This window comes from Peromyscus californicus, unplaced genomic scaffold, assembly GCF_007827085.1.
Source record: "Peromyscus californicus insignis strain IS unplaced genomic scaffold, ASM782708v3 Scaffold_9__1_contigs__length_137607984, whole genome shotgun sequence".
Classification (NCBI taxonomy): domain Eukaryota; kingdom Metazoa; phylum Chordata; class Mammalia; order Rodentia; family Cricetidae; genus Peromyscus; species Peromyscus californicus.
In genome coordinates, this window is record NW_026294617.1 from 66,161,354 (window position 1) to 66,181,442 (window position 20,089).

Consider the following 20,089-nt stretch of genomic DNA (forward strand, 5'->3'; position numbering starts at 1 on the left):
TCTTTATGTGGAATTATTTTTATTCCCCCTCACTCTTAGCTACTTCATTGACTTACTTTCTCTCTCAGCATTTGGAAACTATTAAGTAACTTCTAGCTTTAGAAACTGTTCAGTCTCTCTTTTTTAACTTGCTTTGAACAAAATTTCAGCTGTCTACTATCTTTCAGTTTTATTATAATTTATTTACGTGTTAACTTAATTATTTCTTGTTCTTGCTTGGGCTCATTTTGTATCCTGAATCTAAAGATTTACATTTTAATAGTTCTTGGAAATTCTCAGTCATTAATACTTTGGTATTATCTTTCCCCCATAATTTATTCATGGTAGAATTTCTTTAGGGTGTATGTTGGACCTTCTCCTTCTACCTTCTATATCTATAAAATTCTAAAAGCAAACACATTATCTTTCCTTTATAGGAACGTAATACCTTTGGCTCCAGTTAATGTGCTTTTCATTCAGGTTTAGAAGCTGTGCACCAGAAGCTAGAAAGACCAAATACATCTTTATTTTACAGTTTCATGTTTAGAAATTTTATCATATTCTGGGGCTTGAACTTAGGGTTTCATTCATGTGTTCCCACTGAGCAACACTACTAGTTCCTTGACCTCTTATTGTTTAATTTATAATTTCAGTCTAACCTATCAGTTTTCTCATATTTTTAGATCATTACTTTTCACCTATTTGAAATCTAGAAGTTATTGTTTGTTTAAACTTGGTGGCTGCTTTCAATTCCTTGAAATTCTGTGTAGTTCTTTATCAAATTAATTTTAATCCCTTTACTTTTTCTTTTTATACTCGTATTCTTCATATGGATATGTCCCTTTTTCAAAGCTGGCCAACTGTTTCTAGAGCAGTTTTAGAAGAAGCTCATGGGATGCTCAGAGTTGTCATATGTGCTTCCCTTCCCCTGTCCCCATTCTCCCTACTGCTACCATATAGTTGGATGTGCTATTTATTACAATATGAGTCTTGGTAGCCAAAGTGTGTAGTTTACATTTGGATTCACAAATGCATAGGCATATCTCTACCATTATAGGATCATACAGAATAGACTCACCACTATGAAGACCCCTTGGGTACCATTGTCTGTCTTTTCACCTCACTGCCACCCCTAGGATCCCTGGCAACCACTGCTCTTTTTATTATTTTCATAACTTGGGCTGTGTCCAGCCTATTGTGCAGTCAGAATCACACAGTATATAACCTTTCAGATTCACTTCCTTTGATTAGTAATATGTATTTTAAGTTCCCTCTGTCCTTTGAGGTAGCTCATCTCTTTTTATCATATATTCCATCACATGGGAATCCTACAATATATCATTGACCAGGTCCTAAAGGACACCTTGGTTGTTTCTAAGTTTAACACATGTGAATAAAAATTCTTAAATATTCAAGTGCAAGTTTTCCAGTATAGATGCTTTCTTTTTGTTTGGTTAAATGTCAAGGAATAGTTGGTAGATCAGATGGAAGAGAATATTTAATTCTGTAAGAAATTGCTAAACTGTCTTCCACTAAACAATATTATTCCAATTAACATCATTCTTTAAATTTAATGTTTGACTGATAGATAACAGCATATCATTATAAGTGTTAATGAGGTTTTATGTAATATTTAGATAGATGTGTAGTTAAATAATGTTTACTTATATAATTTTTAATTCGGGCTAAAATATTTATTTCCTCAAATATTTTTGGCTTCTTTATGGTAACACCATTTAGATTGCTTTCTTCTTTCTTACATAGTTTATGGCAGTAACCAAAAATGTCAATTTTAATGTATTATTGAGTTATTTTCATCACTATGACAAAATACTTGACTCATGATCTCAGAGGTCTGAGTTCCTCCTCACTTGGCTCCATTGGTTCTGGTCTTGTCGTGAGGCAGAGTATCTTGACAGGGATCATGTGTTGGAATATAATGGCTCCCATCATGATAGGAAGAAGACAGGGAGACAGAGAGGAAGTTTCCAAACACAAAATACACTCTTCTAAAGCATGCCTCAGTGACCTATTTCCTCCAACCAGGCCCCACATCCTCACAAGCCTATTTAGCCTGAACTCAGCAATGGATTGGCCTGAAGATAGAATTAACTATCTCATGACTTAGATAACACTCAGTAGCATCCAAGTCTGGGGATCAAGCTTTCAACATAGAAACTTTTTGTGAGGACATGTCATATCTAAACCATCACATGTGCTGTTTAATTTAAGACCCTGTTGTCACAGTAGAGGAATTAAGATTGCTAAGACAGAAGTGGCTATAAGTGTAACAGACATGAAGAAAGCACTATGGGACAGTTCTAATGGACAAGTGCAATCACCATAAAAAAAACTCAAGAAAATACTAGCATCAGAATCTGCATAGTAAGACTTAGAAAAATATTCCAGAGCTCCTTTTAAAATGCAGGCTTACCAGTGCTCTTAGCTGGGTCAGCATTGGAAAAAACACGTACATCAGCACCTTTCAGAGAGTTGGATTCTGACAAATATGTGACCATTTTGTCTTTGTATGTTTCCACATGATGGGTTTGTGTTTTTATATTTTACTTTTCATATGCAGAACATTTAGCTTCTATGTCCAAAAGATCTAAAAGCTCTATCAGTCAGAATACACTTAAAATTCTACACAAGAAGCCTTTTATTATTTTGCAGCTCTTTTCATTTCCTAGCAATACATAAAATAAAGGTCTTCCATCTACAAAATTAGTATAACTATGTTATGTTTTTGTGTCCTAGAGTTGCTACCACAGTTTCTAAATACTTTGTACACATTCCCTTTACCTAGGAGAAGGCACATGGACTGTGTTCCTTTTCCCATGCTCTCAGCTAGAGTGCATCAGGACAGTTCCTGCTGGCTGTATTAGTAATGACAAAGTCTGGAAGATAGGTACATTTTTAAAGATTTGGTTTTAGTTATGAGGATGTGTGGGGGTCTGTTTGCAGATGTGTGCACAGGACCTCAGATACCCGTCTGAGCCCCTGGAGCTGGAGTTTACAGGTGGTTGTTAGCTACATAATATATGGGTGCTGGGAATTGAACTCAGATCCTTTACCACTGAGCCATCTCTCCAGCCCCAGATATATACATTTTTATCGAAAATATTTAATGGCACTTTTAAAAATCTACTGCCAGTTGAGAAGTGAAGAAATAAATGTTATTACTTGACAATAAAAAGAATATCACTTCGTATGTGGTCTTCTAGTGACATCCATCTCTTATTTCAGTACCTACCTTTGGGCCTGTTATTCAGTAAGTCTTCAAACATATTCCATCACCTAGAGATACTGAGTGTGAGAACTAGTGTTTAAATGATCTGACTTAAGGTTCAATTACCTAAAATAATAAATACAGAGCTGGATTTCAGCTCTCAGCTTCTGAATCCCCAGGCCTTTCTTTCTACAGTCCACACACCACCAGATATTTGAACATTTAAGAAAGTTTATTCTGTTCTCAGGCTGTGTGCCAGAGAAACTGAATACGGTAAACAGAGAGACATCCACCCCGTTACCGCAAGCAAGAGGAAGAAGACACTTAGATAATGCAGTAATGTTTTTGCAAGTGTACATAAGAAGCTCTTTTTAGAATATGTTTTTTTCTAAATTGCTTGACTTCAGCCATGTGTAAGTTAAACAGGATTTAGTTCTCAGTATTTTCCTCCTCTAGAGCTGTCTTTCCAGAAAGGATGATTAAGTGAAATATAAACATGGAGAAGAAAAGTAGACTGCTTTCCAAACATTTTAGTGATTTGTTTCTTAAATAAACAACTGATCATTGTTACCTTTATTGAAGATAAAGTGTCTCCCAAGGTTGTTATATGATTAAAAGTGAATTTTGAGTATTATTTTATATTGATAGAGTTCAAACGTTCCAGTAATGGCTCTAATGGGTTCTTATTGAAATGTAATTTTCTGCATAGACTGTAAGCCTGTCCCCTGTCTTTACTTTCCAAAATGATGCTGTGATACCATGTAGTAAATTCAAGACAGCCTTTTTACCTTTAAACAAAATAATAAGAGTTTAATGGACAAATTGGTTTTACTATATAGTTTTTTTTTTCACTTTTAAAGAAGTATCTGAGCTTTGTAATCTGCGTGTATAAATAATGCTGCTGATGAGAACATTGTCTAAAGCTCTGATTATAAGCAGTGGGCTTCTCTAAAGGTTAAATTATGAATTTAGGGGCATTGTGTTTCTCAGAGTGCCACATCAGCAAGAACACTGAAACCCAGAGCTTGGCACCTTGGGAGAAAGAGGGTTAACTTCCCTAGTCCTTAGTGGCTCAGTTTGAAGGATCCTCATGTTAATGAACTTTTTTTTAAGTAGTATACAGCGGCCTTTTAAACTAATACACCATTTCTTAGTTGGTGAGTTTTTAATATCGATGTTTCTCAAATTACAGAACATAATCAAGTAGGTTCTATTGATCATGTTAAATATGTTTGTGTTGCCTTTGTGAGTATTAAGATCACCATCAACATTTATGAAGGGAATGTCTTTCACAGAATGAACGAATTAGCTAAAACACTGGGCTAGACAGATATCCTTCCCCTGCTTTTTATTGGAATGCCTTAGGTATAAGCAAATTACTTCATTTTGATTCTCGAAGCTGAGCTCCTAATAGCTTTTAAATTTATACAGTTTTTGTTTAGCTGTCAAAACATTTAATTATATCATGCCCAAAGGTGTAAAGCTGTCAAATAAATCCGAATGTAGGCATAAACATTTGCTAGGTTATTGTGCTACTATACTGTGGTTCCTGGAAGGCTGGTGAACCTGTTTGGGGGAGGGTGTGTGGAAGGACATTAACTCAGCAGGTACAGAACAACATTGGCCTGATGAATTGATGATTACTTGTAAAACAGCAGGTAGTAATGCCCCCAAGTCTTTGTAATTCTCTCTCTCTCTCTCTCTCTCTCTCTCTCTCTCTCTCTCTCTCTCTCTCTCTCTCTCTCTCTCTGACACATACACACACACACACACACCAGAAAGAGCGATATATTCTTTGCTCAGTTTACACTGTAAGAAAGCTAACTTTTTGTAAAAATAGTAACCTTTCTTTCCTTACCTCTGCCTTGTTCTTTGTGTTAAACATTCCCTCAGCCATGCTTCACCTTCTCCTTTTACTCTCTTTGCTATGGGAAGATGATTCCAGTAGCACTTGGAAAGTATTGTAACCAGTCAACAACTAATTACTATCCGTTTTGAATTTTCTATGTAAAACATTCTTAAAGGGGAAAAAATTGTTTTATTTTACTTCAGTAATTAACTGTCCCATAAGTTTTATAAAGTTAGTTTTATGACAATCATTTGGAGGTAGAGTGTTTGCACAAATAAGAATGTAGACTTCTCAAATGCAAAATTCACCAAGAGGTAAGGGAGTAAAGTAAATTAGTTCTACTTTGAAGCTTTTATTTTCTTCCCCTTTCAAAATGAATGGGAAGGCCCTTGAGAGGCCCTTGAATGAAAGCTGCTTTTCATTAGAGCTACCAAATACCTACTTGAAAGAGTGGAGTTCTGACTGAACACCCACACAAGAGAAAGGGAAAGCTTCCTTTTCTCCTGCAGGACCATCAGCTAAATAGCTCTTGGCTTCTCTTTTCCAATCAGGTGGTTTCACATCAGAGTTAATTACTCCAGTCATTTATTCTAATCACCCTTCTCTTATGGCTAGCTGCATTCTGTCATGGGGTGGCATCTTTTGAAGCCAGTTAAGTTTGAAAACCACTGCAGGGTACTTGAGGCTCATTAGTGAGGCCTATCCATGCCTGGCTTTGGATTTGCTCCCTGATTAACTCTGCATCTCCTGGCCTTGCTCCCCCTCCCACCACCCCTACCCCCACTCTGCAGTCCTTCTCAAACAGGAATGTTTCAATTAACTCTTAGCATGCTGCCTGTCTTTTCACCTACATGTTTAGGAAAAATGTAAATGCTGTTGGTGCTACTCAGATCCTCCTCGCTGGATCCTGACATTATAGCAGTATTCTTTGAGTGTGGTCACACTGCTCGGTGGAGACCCCACTAAGAAGAGTTATAGTTTCAAACAACAAAGGAGAAAAGTGGTAGTTTACGAAATAAATACATTTGAGTTCTTGATCCAGTTCTCCTAACCCAGTAGTGATTCCAACTCTGATTTTAAGCACTCTGTTTTGCCAGGTGACCTGGAGTTGTGGAGAAAGCTGTAAGACTCAAAACAGAGTTGCTCATTTTTAATTTAAAAACAATTGTCAGGTGTAATAGTTCAATTTAAAAGCAATTGTCAGATCACATATAAGAGATACTAGAATCAGAAAACAAAATGTGTTACATTATTTTTAAAATGAAAGAAAAGCATAACTGTATCGAACAGTTTGCTTGGCACAGTTATATGAAAATATTTAAAACACTGTCCAAAAATTAACAACTGCATATGTCTGGGTGGGTAAATGAATGTTTACCTAAATTGGAAGAGACCTTTTTTTCCTCTTCTTTGCACACAACAGTTTGATTTGTAATAGTTTGTGTCAGGACAAAATGTAAAACTTTCAATACATGAATCACAGTTCTGTAAGTTCCTTGTGTCCATAGATACTCACAGACAAGCAGGATGGATTCTCTTCTGCCCAGTAGCTCTTTTGTTTACTGGATCGCTGGTTTACCAAGAGCCTTTTAGGCTTAGCAGCCAACAGGCATCCTGGGTTCTGTCTTGACCTGAAGACTTCTGATTAATATACAATAAAGATAATGAAAAGGCAGAGTATAAATTCTTACTCCATTCAATAAATATTTATCAAATGTCTACAATGTGCTCAGTTCCAAAGATGCAGATACATACAATCATGCCTTCTAGAATCCACATTCTAGCAAGGAAGACAGAAATGTAAACTGTAATACAAGATGAAAGTATTAGTTTAAAAAAGTCATGTGTCAGTACAAAAGCCTGTTTGAAAGAACAGCGAAACCTGTAAATAAAGCCTCCATATAGATGTAGTACATTTGGCTTACTATATATTCAGCAATATTGATTGCTTAATGTTTTTAAATCATATATAAAAACAATTACAAATACTTCTTAGTATGAAATCATTTTGTAGTTTCAAATTTTTCATAATGGGCTTTGGCATTTACCATTCTGCATCAAAATGAAAATGATTCCCAAGAATGTGGAGTGGTTAATGCATTGCTTTAGGAGTCAGCCAGATGGGGGCTCGGGTTTCAGCTCTGACAGTTACTAGCTGTGTGACATCAGGCGTTTTACTGAAGCATTCCTAGCTTCATTTGTAAAACAGCTTTAAAATGTAGTACTTATCTCTTAGGATTATTGCAATGACTAAATAAAGTGACCCATCTACAACAGTTCACATGAAGTTGGGCACATCCTAAGCCCTCACTCTGTTGTTGCTCTCCTGCTGTCCTTTGGTTGGTCAGTGCATCCACCCCTGTCCCCCTGGAATTCATGCTCCACATGAATTTTCCTTCCATGATATATACATATTTTAGAACCTTTGTCAAGTGTCTTGATGTTATTTGCATCCCTCTTCTGGACATTCTTGAAGAGAAAATAAAACCTTTCATGATGATACTTTAGAATTGATTTCACTCTCCCTTTTCTCCATGTAACGATCCTACCTCAGTCTAATTGTATGGTTAACAAACTGCAGATATCTTGGTTGCAGTGACCAGTAAGGACAGAAATTCATGTACTAAAACTCGGCCAGGCTAGCAACATACCAACTGAATAAAGTTCTGTCCTCCTTTTCCTACTGCTTATACAATGTTTTAAGACCATAGTCCCTTCATATAGTTATTGAATTGTACTAAGTCAGAAGAATGCTTAAACTCAATAGGCAATTATTTTCTTAACTATTAATTTTTTTAATTTATTTTGCATACCATCCCTCCTCTCCCTCTGTTCCCTCACCTCACCTCCTTTCCACCCCTGCCATCTATGCCTCAAAAAGGGTAAGGCCTCCCATGGGAGTCAACAAAGCATGGCATGTCAAGTTAAGGCAAGACCAAGCTCCTCCCCGCTGCATCAAGGCTGAGTGAAGCATCCCACCATAGGGAGTAGGTTCCAAAAAGCCAGCTCATGTGCCTGGGACAGATCCTGATCCCACTGCTAGGGGCCCCACAAACAGACCAAGCTACACAACTGTCACCCACACGCAGAGGGCCTAGGTTAGTCCCATGCAGGCTCCGTAGCAGTCAGTCTAGAGTCCCTGAACTTCCAAGAGCTCAGGTCAGCTGTCTGTGGGTTTCCCCATCATGATCTTGACCCCTATAGCTTCTACAATCCTTCCTCCCTTTCTTCAATAGGACTCCCAGAGCTTGGCCCAATGCTTGACTGTGGATCTCTGCCTCTGCTTCCTCTCATCAGTTACTGGATGAGGGTTCTCAATAGGCAATTATTAAGAACCTTCTGGATAATTAGATCTGTGATCACAAAATTGCAAGACAATGATACCTGCACTTTGGGGCTGCTATTTTAAGGAGTAGACAGACAGCAGTAATTAATTAGGGAACTAGGTTAAGTGAAACAGTCATTTATTCCCAGTATTTTATAAACATTTATTATATGCAAGTCATAGAACAGTGAGAATGATAGTATATAGTATCTGCTTTGAAGGGAATTTGTTGTTTAGTGAGGGAGTAACAAGTAATAAGTATGGTGTTTATAGTGTATGCCATAAATGAGAGGCAGGGCTACCATGAAAGTGTGTGTGTGTGTGTGTGTGTGTGTGTGTGTGTGTGTGTGTGTGTGTGTGTGTGTCTGTGTCTGTGTCTGTGTCTGTGTCTGTGTCTGTGTCTGTGTCTGTCTGTCTGTCTGTCTGTCTATAAGACCCAAAGAGGAAATGCCTTGTTCTGTTTCTTAGTAAGGTTAGGAAAGACTATTAAGAACAAACCTACATTTGATCTTAATCTTTAAAGATGAGTATAGCCAGGCATGGTGGCACATACCTTTAATTCCAGAACTTGGGAGGCAGAGGCAGGCAGGTCTCCGTGAGTTGGAGGCCAGCCTGGTTTACAGGTTTACATAGTGAGTTCCAGAGCATCCAGAGCTACAGAGTGAGACCCTGCCTCAAAAGGGATGAGTGTGAAGGGCTAGGTGAAGCTCAATGATAGCATGTATGCTTAGCATGCTCAGTCCTTAACACACCCTATACACACACACACACACACACACACACACACACACACACACACACACACACAAAGAATGTATAGGGATTTTCTAGGAATGGAACAAGAGCATGGCAATGGACATTTAAAGATACAAGAAGCAGAATGGGTGAAGTCGTGTAGCATATGAGCTAAAGTTAATTCTGATGGTAGAATGCAGTACTGAGAACTAAGTGGAGGTGCACGTGAAAAGGCTGGCGACAGATCATATCAAGAGTGTGAACTTCTTCTTTAAAGAAGTGGTACCCAAAGGTGGTTCCTGAACCAGCAGCATTTAAATAATCTGGGAACCTGTCACAAAAGGCAAATTCTTGGCCTCTGTCCTGATGTACTATAACAGACACTCTGAAGTCTAGGAATCTGGGTTTTAATATGATCCTTACCTGATTCTAGTTAAAGTTGGAAATCCACTGCTTTAGGGGTAGGAGAGCCTGTGAAAACTTTAGGGCAAGTGGTGCCTGGGTCAGATTTCAGACGTAATTAGTATACAGGAGAGACGGAGTGGGGCAAATTAAAGAGAAAGGATATGGTTTGGATGTGTTTAGAATCGTTGAGCCAAGAAATAGTGAAGCATGGATGCAAAGATAGTCACAAAGGAAAGGCGGGAGGGAGGGAGGAGTTCTGAAGATGGAGGGGCTTGTGTCTGGTTGGATACAGCGCTGAGGTGAGGGGAAGGAGTGAGTGACTGCCGCTTGTCCTGCTTGACTGAGGGAATGAAGGAGCTACTCTGAAATGACAAGCAGGGAGGATGAGAATGTCAAAGAGAACATGACCCATTCCTGTTCATGTGTTACGGTGAAGTATTTGAACATACCAAAAAAAAAAGCAGTTCACAATTTGGATTTGAAACTCTAGAATGATCCGCGCTGGAGGTGGCTGGATCCTGTTCTTTCTTAGCCGGTTAGATAGGAGCAGAAGGCTGAGACTGAACCATGAAGAGAAGGGACACTGAAAGCAGGGTGAAAGAGAGACTCCGTGGCTAAAAGTCCAGGGGAATTGAATAGATGTAGACTCCAAAGAGAGGACAGAAAAGTTACGAGAGTAAGTAACAGAAAGGAGCTGAGGGAGATGAGCCCCTAGACCCATACAGCATTGTCTTTGTTGTACTGAGAACAGAAAGCAAGATATCTATTTAATTTATATTGTTGATCACATGCCTTTGTATTCATGGTTGTATACTATAATTAAGAATGGTTATTAAGTAGCATTCTATTGATAATTCAGAGAGAATTGGATCCACAATTTATTGTACTTTAAAGAATCATGTTATTATAAATTCTAAAAACTATCTAGGAGTGGAGAGAGGTTAGTTAATCTTGTGTTAAATATGAGGTGCTTTTTCCTGAGGTTAGTGAAAGCACACAGATTTACATGGCTGACTTTCCCACAAGGACTGTGTCCAGTGCTGAGTTTGTAGTCTGTGGGTGCCTAACTGTAGATCTGAGCAGCCAGTATGGACAAGTCCTCACCAGGGACCTCTAAGGATGATAAGTTGGCAGAAGGACCTGGGCTTGGTAGATTTTGCTTTTTCTGTCTTTATTTAAAGAGGATGAACAGAGTGCCATTTTTCACATGTTGCTACATTTCTCCTGAGATCTGTGAAGTGTGAAAGAACATACACTGCAGAACATTATGTCTATTCCCTCCTGAAGATGCTAGATAACTGCTGTCATGTCGAAAGGTCTAGCTGTTCTTTATGGTGCTGAGAACTGCAGTGACCGCGAAACCACAGTGAAAATCATTTAGTCTTTTAGGTACTTGATGCTTTATAAGGTTTACCTTGTGGCTATGGATTACTTGAAATGTAAGCATTTAGATTAATGTATATTATATACATAATGAGTATAAAACACATCACTGATTCTAAGATTTAATATAAAATGATACTTTTATATTGGTTTTGATTAAGCAAAATTCTGCTAGAAAAACAAGTATTGTGCATTTGGTTTCCATACATTTCTATTAGACAACACTGGTATAAAGTTTTGGTGGCCATTTTGTTACCCAGAATTCTTACTGGCTTAGAAACTGGTATGGTGTGTCATGAATCTTGGAGGCACAAGAAAATTGTGAATTTGAAACCAGCCTGGACTTCACAATGAGACTCTCACTGTGTCAATGATGATAATAATAATGATGATGATAATAATAATTGAGGGGGCAGGCTTGGAATCCTTCTATTGAGTATGGAAATAGTATATAAACTTCTGCTTTAATTTTCAACCTTACATCCAAAATAAAGTCTTAAGATTTCAAGTCTGTAAAAAACAATACAGGGCTGTGAATGTAGCTTGATAGTAAAGTGCTAGTGTTTTCCAGGTCCTTAGCACTGAAACAAGTCTAAAATGTTAATATTAAATTCAAAATTCAACTAGTCTACCATAGAGATTGCTTTTGCTACAGTATAGTTGAAGTGCAAACCTGAAAGCCAGGTGTCTCAAGACCTTGTCTCCCTTCTCAAGACCCTGTCTCCCTTCTCACTGACATTCAGTTGTAAATAATAACTTCCATTTTATATCTCTCTGAGCCCTGTTCTTTCTTCTTCAATCCTACCACCTGCCTGCTTCCCTGTTTGTCTCCCTCCCTTTCCACCTCCTTTTTTCCATGTCGTGGGGATTGAACCCAGGGTATCCATCTTATTAGTCAGTCACACTGCCACCTCTTTAGCCTCACCTCCTGTATTACTGGGTTTTTTAAATGTGTAGGTGTGTGAGTCTGAATGTATATATGTGCACCTGATGTGTGCACGAGTCTGTAGAGGTCAAGAGATGGCATCAGATCCCTTGGAATTAGAGTTACAGGTGTGCTGAGCCCAGGTGCTCTGTAAGAAGAGTAAGCAATCTTATTCACTGAGCCATCTCTTGGTCCCCTATGCTGCTGTCTTGAAGATGGCTCTCAGTACCTCTCATGTGGAATGTCATTGACTCAGAGCTTACTCATCTCCCCCTTTCCTTCCAGAGGACACCTCAGCTCAGAGCCCAGCACAGAACAGGACACACTAGCAGCACACAGTATGCATTTGCTGAATGAATGGATAAGAGAGATACTGCTATTAATCAAGAGTTGCAGAATGAAAGTCTTTCGATCCTACAGAAGATCTGGCCAAACTTAATGCATTAAAAATATGAGAGAGAGAGAGAGAGAGAGAGAGAGAGAGAGAGAGAGAGAGAGAGAGAGAGAGAGAGAGAGAGAGAGAGGAGAGAGAGAGTTAGTTTTATTCTTTATTGGCTTTTCTTGGAGAAATGATTGAAAACTGTTGTATTTTGCCAGGCATTTTGATTTGCCACTCTAAGTTTATGACAGCCAGTGGAGGGACTAATTAGTGCCATGCAGACAGCTCCTTGTTTTTGTCTGGTATCCCTATGGGATTAAACTGCATCTGGCAAGAAATAGGAATTCTGGTCAAACCATCTTCAAAGGCAAGACTGCTAATATTTATCAGATCTGTGCAGATAAGCAAATGTAGGGAGATTTTTTTTAATTCTATTTTCCTTCCTTTTGTAACTTACTATAAGAGAAGACTTCCAGCAATTCTTACATGAATAGTCTCTGATTGTGGTTAAAGAAGAAAGATACTCATTTTTCTGTACCTAACTAACATTTTACCCACTGAGCCTTCTTAGCAGCCTCCTGTGCACACTTCACATATTTCAGTGTCTACAAGGAATGGCACATTGTGCTTAGCATTTGGAAGCTTTTGTATATCTGTGTGGAAAAGTTTAGCCAATATTACAGTCTGTGGAAATCTTAAACCTATCATCTAAATGTACCAAGTGAAAGTGGTTCTGCCTTCCATGCAGGCTCATATCTTTCTCCTTCTGCCCCTTAAATCTTTTAGAAATGATAAAAGTCCCATAACTCAGTTTACCTGTTTTTTAGATATGTGGTTCTGCACTTAACTGACAAAATGGCTGCGTTCCAGGTACTTGTCATGAAATGTTATCTAGAATCTACCATTCAAAGCCTCCCTAAGAAAAATAAAGTTTATTTAGGATCTCCTGAAGAGTATGCAGCCTCTCCATTTGTCTATACTTTAAATCTACTTGAGGATTAAGTAAGTTCCTCTGTGAGTCACATACCTGGATTCCATCATAATTGCCAAGGGAGGAATTTCTTATCTCAGAAATAGAAATAATGTATTTTCAGGCCATCTGGTTTGTTTTTAAATTATGGTCATTTTTGACTCTTGTAATTGTTCAAGTTTTCTGTGTTGCCTGCTAGAAAGCTTAGCACCAACTACAGGGTTCATCTGAGACAATTCTGAAATGTCACAACATGGTTTTATGGGCATCTCTATCTTGTCCTTATTTTTGTAAGACCTATTATCTCCTGTTAAATTTCTCTGGCCACATATGCATTGTTGTAAGTTCTCTGAGTTGTTTTTTAAGCAACAGCACACAGAATATAAATAATAGAATGGATAGGCTGGTACAGTTGCCCCTCATCCATTCTTACCTAACTAGATATAAGAAAGAAAAAAATCTCTATATTACTATGTGTGTCACACTACAACTACTTTAACATCTGTCTGTTCTAAATTTCTAGATGTAAGAGTAAGGAATGACCTAAGGTTGAAATGTTAATTAAATGTTTTAATGTTCTGTAGTTCTCAAGAAAATAGTTGGTTAAAATGTCAGCATACAGAAGTATTTTAAACATTCAGAAAAAAATCATCTCTCTGAAAAGGAGGTAATTGTACAAGTTTGCCTAATCCTTTTGATCTTGGCACACAGCAATACAGACTTCAGTTGAGATTAAAACTATGAATTTCAAAGGAAACATGGCCTTCAGTGTGTAAAATATATAACAGCTGGTTGACTAGTCCATTTAAAACTACACAATAACAATTGTAGCAGAATGGTTCTCCTGCCAAAAGATGCATGGGTGCTTGATGGTTATATCAAGACATGATACTAACTCACACTTTGCTTTAGTAATGATAAAAATGTAGAAATGAACTCAAATCTCTGCTCCGCCCAGCAGTTCAAGGGCAGTGTAAGTAAGTGCACAGCTCTCCCAGTGATTTCTCCATCTACTCTGCCTGCACAACTTCGGTGCCGTAACTAAATTTCATTTTTTTAAATGTCAAGTATACATTTTATTCTTCATATCCTACAGCTTTTTCCTTTTAATCTTTGGTCCTCCTTCTCCCCTTTCGTCCTCATGATGTATTAGTCTTAAATGTCCCATTGTCACATGTATTTTTAAGCACCCAAAGTTAGACTTTTCTGTGTAAATAGTATTAAACTTGCTTAACATTTTTCGTACATTTATAGTAAGGTAAACATCCAGATTCTGAAGCAGTTTGATATGCCTGTAAACAATTTTGGAGAAATTAAGCTAATATTAGTTGATTGTAGTTGACTAAATATTATAGTTTTAACTGTTTCACCTATAAAAATAATTGTTAAAAAGGTGAAATTAATGCATTAAAAAGAGATTGACAGGTGTTTGTCATTTTTAGCACATCACATTTGGAAAACATACTTGTATTCTGAATTAATATCTGTCCAGTATGAAAAATAGTTGATTTTTTTCTATGACTTTTATTGTTTGAAGACATTAATATACTGTAGCTGCAAATTTTTCTTTTCTTTTCTTTAGATTTGTTTCAAAGAATTAAATTCCTAAATTTACTGAAGTTAGCCAGATTTTCCATAGATTCACAGCCAGCACTTGAGGGGTTAACATATCTATCTTATTAGAGCGACAGGAAATCTGGCAACTATTGCAGGAACTGGACCTGCTGGTGCACACAAACAATTTGTCAGTCTTCTTAAAGGGAACAGCCTTCTGCAAAGTGGCTGCCTTTGCTTTGTTTGCACAGGCTAAACTTTTCCTTTTTGGACTTTAAATCTTAGACATGAAATGTGATCCACATATTCAATCAAAATCATTTAATTCAAAGCATATTTTGATTGGAACAAAGTTGACATGGAAAGAAACTTTAGAATAAAAAAGTTGAAAGGACTTTATATCATATATTTAGCAGGAAAATTTGAAACAGTTCTAATTAGGCTGAAAAAAACAGCTTTCTTCAATGTAAATTACAAAGGTCGTATATCAATGTTAAGGAAACATTACCACTAGTGTTTGAAATCCAGCACATGCAAACATAACAAGCCAGTTCATTCATTTGTGTGTGCGTGTGTGTGTGTGTGGTGTGTGTGTGTGTGTGGACGAAGAAGGCTTTTTACATCTATTTCAAAAGAAAAAAAATAATTATAAATGCAAGTTTATAATTTGATGTATTACCTTCTTTCAAACATATCACTACATAGACTCACTTCCATTGAAATTCTTATCTTTAAGTTTAATTAAAATTTAAGAAATTACTTTATTCTTTCATTAAAATGTGGTCATATGCATCTTATAATTAAGTGTATACCAAGTTAGGATTAATTAGTGGTTTTTATCTTTTTATTTGAAATTTACAGGTGTAATATTTTGTATCGTGGAGCTGAATCAGGCTCTCTAGACACCTGGGAATAGAAGTAGTGGTATAGATGTGTAGAAATGCAAATCGAGGCTTTTTAGGCCTTTCTCTTTATTCTTTCTGTTGTTGATGACGTCCTGGTTCTGGGAACCAAACTTACTAGTATATTCATTTCTATTTGTAGATGATATTTGATCATTTTATTTGATGTTCATAAAAACTACTATTGTATGATAGCACTGAGTAGGACTATCATATTGATATTAACACCAATTAGAGATTTACAAGCATGGAAACCATAAGTAACTATCAACCACAGCTCCTTTGTCATTAACAAATATCTATGATTTCTTTTGTTAATTAAAATTGATTTTCTTTTATTTTACCTAATTTTCATGTTAATAAAACTTGAGTTTTATAGGGAATTGCTATAGTATTTCTAAAGCCTTCATTGATTAATAAAATTAGTGATAAATATCATTAAAATTATTTTCAAATAGCTTAATATCTTGGAAAAAATGAACTATTTCTATATGTTAGCAAATTATTTGACTTCACTCTACAAAATAAGAATAATTTTATTTAACATTTTATATCATAAATAATTTATTTCCTTAATGAGTTGATTTCAGAGAAACAGTATGTTCTTTCTGTAAGATTTATTATTGGACACATATTCATATTTACTATAATTATTTCTGACACAATCATTTATGAACAATTTATTATCTTTATGATATATTAAAATTTTAATTTATTGATATTTTGTAAAAGAACAAAGCAAGTAAAAGTTGCCAAAAAAATATAAAAGTGTTTATATTTGGCATCTACGTCCTGTACTTTTTAGCATCTCACAAGTGTTTTTGTCTCTGCCTAATAGATCTCATTAAGAAAACAGATATCAGCCCCCAGTTTGTCAAGACTAATATGAATCCCCTTGGATTGGAGTAACAATTTGTGAGAGCTTCATGTGGTAGTCTTTTCAGAGTCTTATGTGTTCCTTAACAATTGGACACTAGTCATTGCTTTATTTTATAACTCAAGATGAGCTGAATATTACTATATCATGTTAGACATTTTTGTGGATTTTCTTTTTCACAAATTTTATTCAGAGCACTCATTGGATGTAAATGATGTATCCAGCCTGCTAGGGGAGTGCTTACGATTGATTGGTTAGGTTGAGAGCAGCATGGAAAAAATGTTACTATCCCCTAGCTGCAAACCTTATTTAGCTCCAGCCTTAATTAATACTGTCCTAGAGGCTTTGAAAAACCTCGAATGCTTAGCATTTCACTGACATGGTATGCATGGTGTGTGTGTGTGTGTGTGTGTGTGTGTGTGTGTGTGTGTGTGTGTGTGTGTTTGCACAAATGTGCTCACACTCTCTGAAAATGTGGGTCCACATAAATTTTATATAGGGTAGTTTTTAAAGCTGTATATGAAAGACATTTTGAAGAATTTTTAGTAGGTATTTACTCCTTTATGCTTTTGAATTTTAAAGCAAATTATAAGATATAAACCCAAAGTATTTCTCTTTGAGTTATTCTCTTTTCCCTTAATGGCCTCCTGCTTATCCTCCTTCATCCTTCAAGTATGTATTCTGTACACTTGTTTATCAGTGCACACTCTGGGTCAGGCAACTGTCATTCAGTGCTGTCAAAAGGAGGTTAAAGTCTGAGCTGACTTTGTACTGGAAGGATTCCAAAACTTCTTAGAAATCCTTTCAGATCTGTCTCAGTTCTTTCAGATCCCATTTCAAAGCTTTGCTTTGGTGCTTAAAAAAAAAAAACTAATATAATGTTTAGGGTTTTTTATATGTGTTTATTTATTAATGTGTTTATCACCTCCTTGAATAAAGTCTGCCAATAATTCTGTGAAGTCCTTCAGGACTGACGTCCTTCAGGACTGACCTGTGGCGGTAGGAAGGGGGCTGAGCCTTGCCATGTGATGGCTCTGCCTTGTGTCTGCAGCATTAGAGGAGCATGCAGAGTTGTTTCTTCGGTGTTGTTTGTTTAAAATTCTGAAGCAGTATCAAGATATAAAGCTTAAAGCATTTAAATCAAACCAACTTCACCATTTCAAATGTGCATAAAGAAGTAATCAACCATTAGGAAACTCGCAGCTCTTTGTTTGATGACACATAAAACAAAATTGCCCTAGTTGTAGAGCTTTAATATTGAGAAAATTCATTTGTACATCTTCATTTCTGAGCCTTCTAGAATTTTATAGTCTCAAATCACAATGCCATGGACACTCAGGAGACTCCTGGCTGTTTTATCTTATTAAACAATTTTGAAATCATTAATTTTTAATTAGCTTGGATGCGGGTTTTTTATTGTTTCAATAGTGGGTATATATGAACTAAACGTTTTTTATTTAAACTACTGGCAAGAGTATTATTTACATAAATAAGTATGTTCTTTCTCAGAATACATGCTGTGAGCCTGCTTTGTGTGGTGACGCTCACTCGTAGACTCGCTGGTCCTCCACGTTAATCCTACAGCAGGGCTTTTCATCAGCTTATTACCTCCCAGATTTGAGCAACCAAAAAGGATGCACTCCTGAAGATACATGGAAGTCCTTCCCTGATTGAAAGTTCTAATTAAGTGAATTGGAGAAAATTAACTGAAATTAGCTGTCAGAAAGTCACATTTAAATGAGTGATGGGCTAGTCTGGCAGTAAACATTTAAATGATATAAATTGCCATTTAAGTGTATGGTTTAATGTTTGTCATGCATTAATGTGACACGAGGCTGCAGTGACAATCAAGCAGCTTGCTCTAATTTGAACATATTTAGGGCTTTTGTGTGGAGTGCACCACACACAAATTAAGACAATTGCTGTTTGTATGTGTCACTTTAAACATGTGCCCTCCTATCCCTCCCAGGGCCAAAGTGAATGCAACTGTACTGGTCATTTAAATGTTTAAACTCATTTTAAATTTATGTGATTAAAATAGGGATTTATTTGATTATCAAAACCCTCATATTATGTTAAGTATAATGTGAAGTAGTTTTATGCTTCCTTACCATCTCTATGAAAGTGGCAGATATGGTGAATTTGATAATAGGTGTCTAAGACAGTAGCTCTCACAGGGGAAGCTAGCTAGATATTTTTAGGCCTGTTTCATTTCATGTATACATTAGAATGTAAGAATTGCCTAGTTAGTTCATAGAGATTTATTTAGAGAATAATGTTTTATATTTGGTAGTATTACAAGCCCAGGTTGAATGTTTTTTAAAGAAAACATTGTATTTAGCTATAAACATCTTTCTTATTCACAGTACTAGTTTCAATAAGAATTTTTACACATGTGTACCTATGAACTAATGTGTCTATCATTTGTGCCAATATGGTTTATACTTCATTGATGTTTGCTTTTATAGTTAGTCCTTTGAGGCTAAGGATTAGAGGTCAGTGATGGAGCATGCACAAGACCCTAGGTTCAGTCTCTAACACCAAAGAGAAAAAAGATGTAGCCAACTGCACCTTAGAACTTACAGACATCTTATTATGATACTAATAGTACACTGCCAGGAAAGTATATCACAATCATACAGTTTCAATGCTAAAACTAATTTCATTGAGATTTGTTACCAAATATAATTTGAAATATTTTTAGTTATGCTTCAGAGTTAACTTTGACAGCTCTATTAACTTTGAATAGCATTATTTGTTGGAAAACCTTAACCACTTAGTATTGAATTTTGATGTTGGAATAATTTTGAATCGTATTACACAGTATAAAGAGGAATAGCTTCCTAAAACGTCTCTGGCCTTGGTATTCCTAACTTTACTCAATTCAGCACACAGTTAGTGGTACCAACTGTATTTGGCACACAGTACTAGTAAATGGGAATATAATGATGAATAGCAAGGGAATTTTGTGCCCAGCATTTCAAGTGAATATTTGATCATGTTCATTTATTATTTATTGAGCACAGTTAATAGCATAAAGTGTTTGGTTTGGTACTGATACATAGAATAAAAATTCAGCTGTTATAAGTCCCCACAAAATCTAATTTGTTATTATAAACACAATCAAAATAACTAAATAATTTGGTTGTAGTTGCAGGAGACATGTTTTAATTTGAGAAAAATGTGAATATCCCAAGTGAATAGAAAATGTTTAATGTTTTTGCATTTGCTTTCCCAAAGTTGCCCTTTACTCTATCTATGACCTCCTTTCTTTGAAGCATGAATTGAGTGCCTGTCAAGCCTGATTTACGAGTATAACCAAGATAAGCCCAGCCCCAGTCCTTATAGTGCTTACAATGTAGTGGGAGAATGCCAAAGTGATTACTACAGCTTAGCATGATGAGGGCCAGGAAGTTTCTCATATATACAGAGCAGAACAGATTCAGTAGAAAACAGAGTGTCAGGGTTTTTGTTGTTGTTGTTTGTTTTTTACAGTACTGGGATTGAATACCAGGTCTCACAAGGACAAAGTACACAGTCTGCATTGAACTACATCTGAGCCACAGTGTTCCTTTGC

General features: G+C 36.5%; 1 protein-coding gene across 4 annotated transcripts in view; it reads left to right on the plus strand.

The window, feature by feature from the left end:
* Nucleotides 1–20,089, plus strand: part of Lrba (LPS responsive beige-like anchor protein) — a 563,056-nt gene that overhangs the window by 467,167 nt on the left and 75,800 nt on the right. The gene's annotated exons all lie outside the window — the stretch shown is intronic.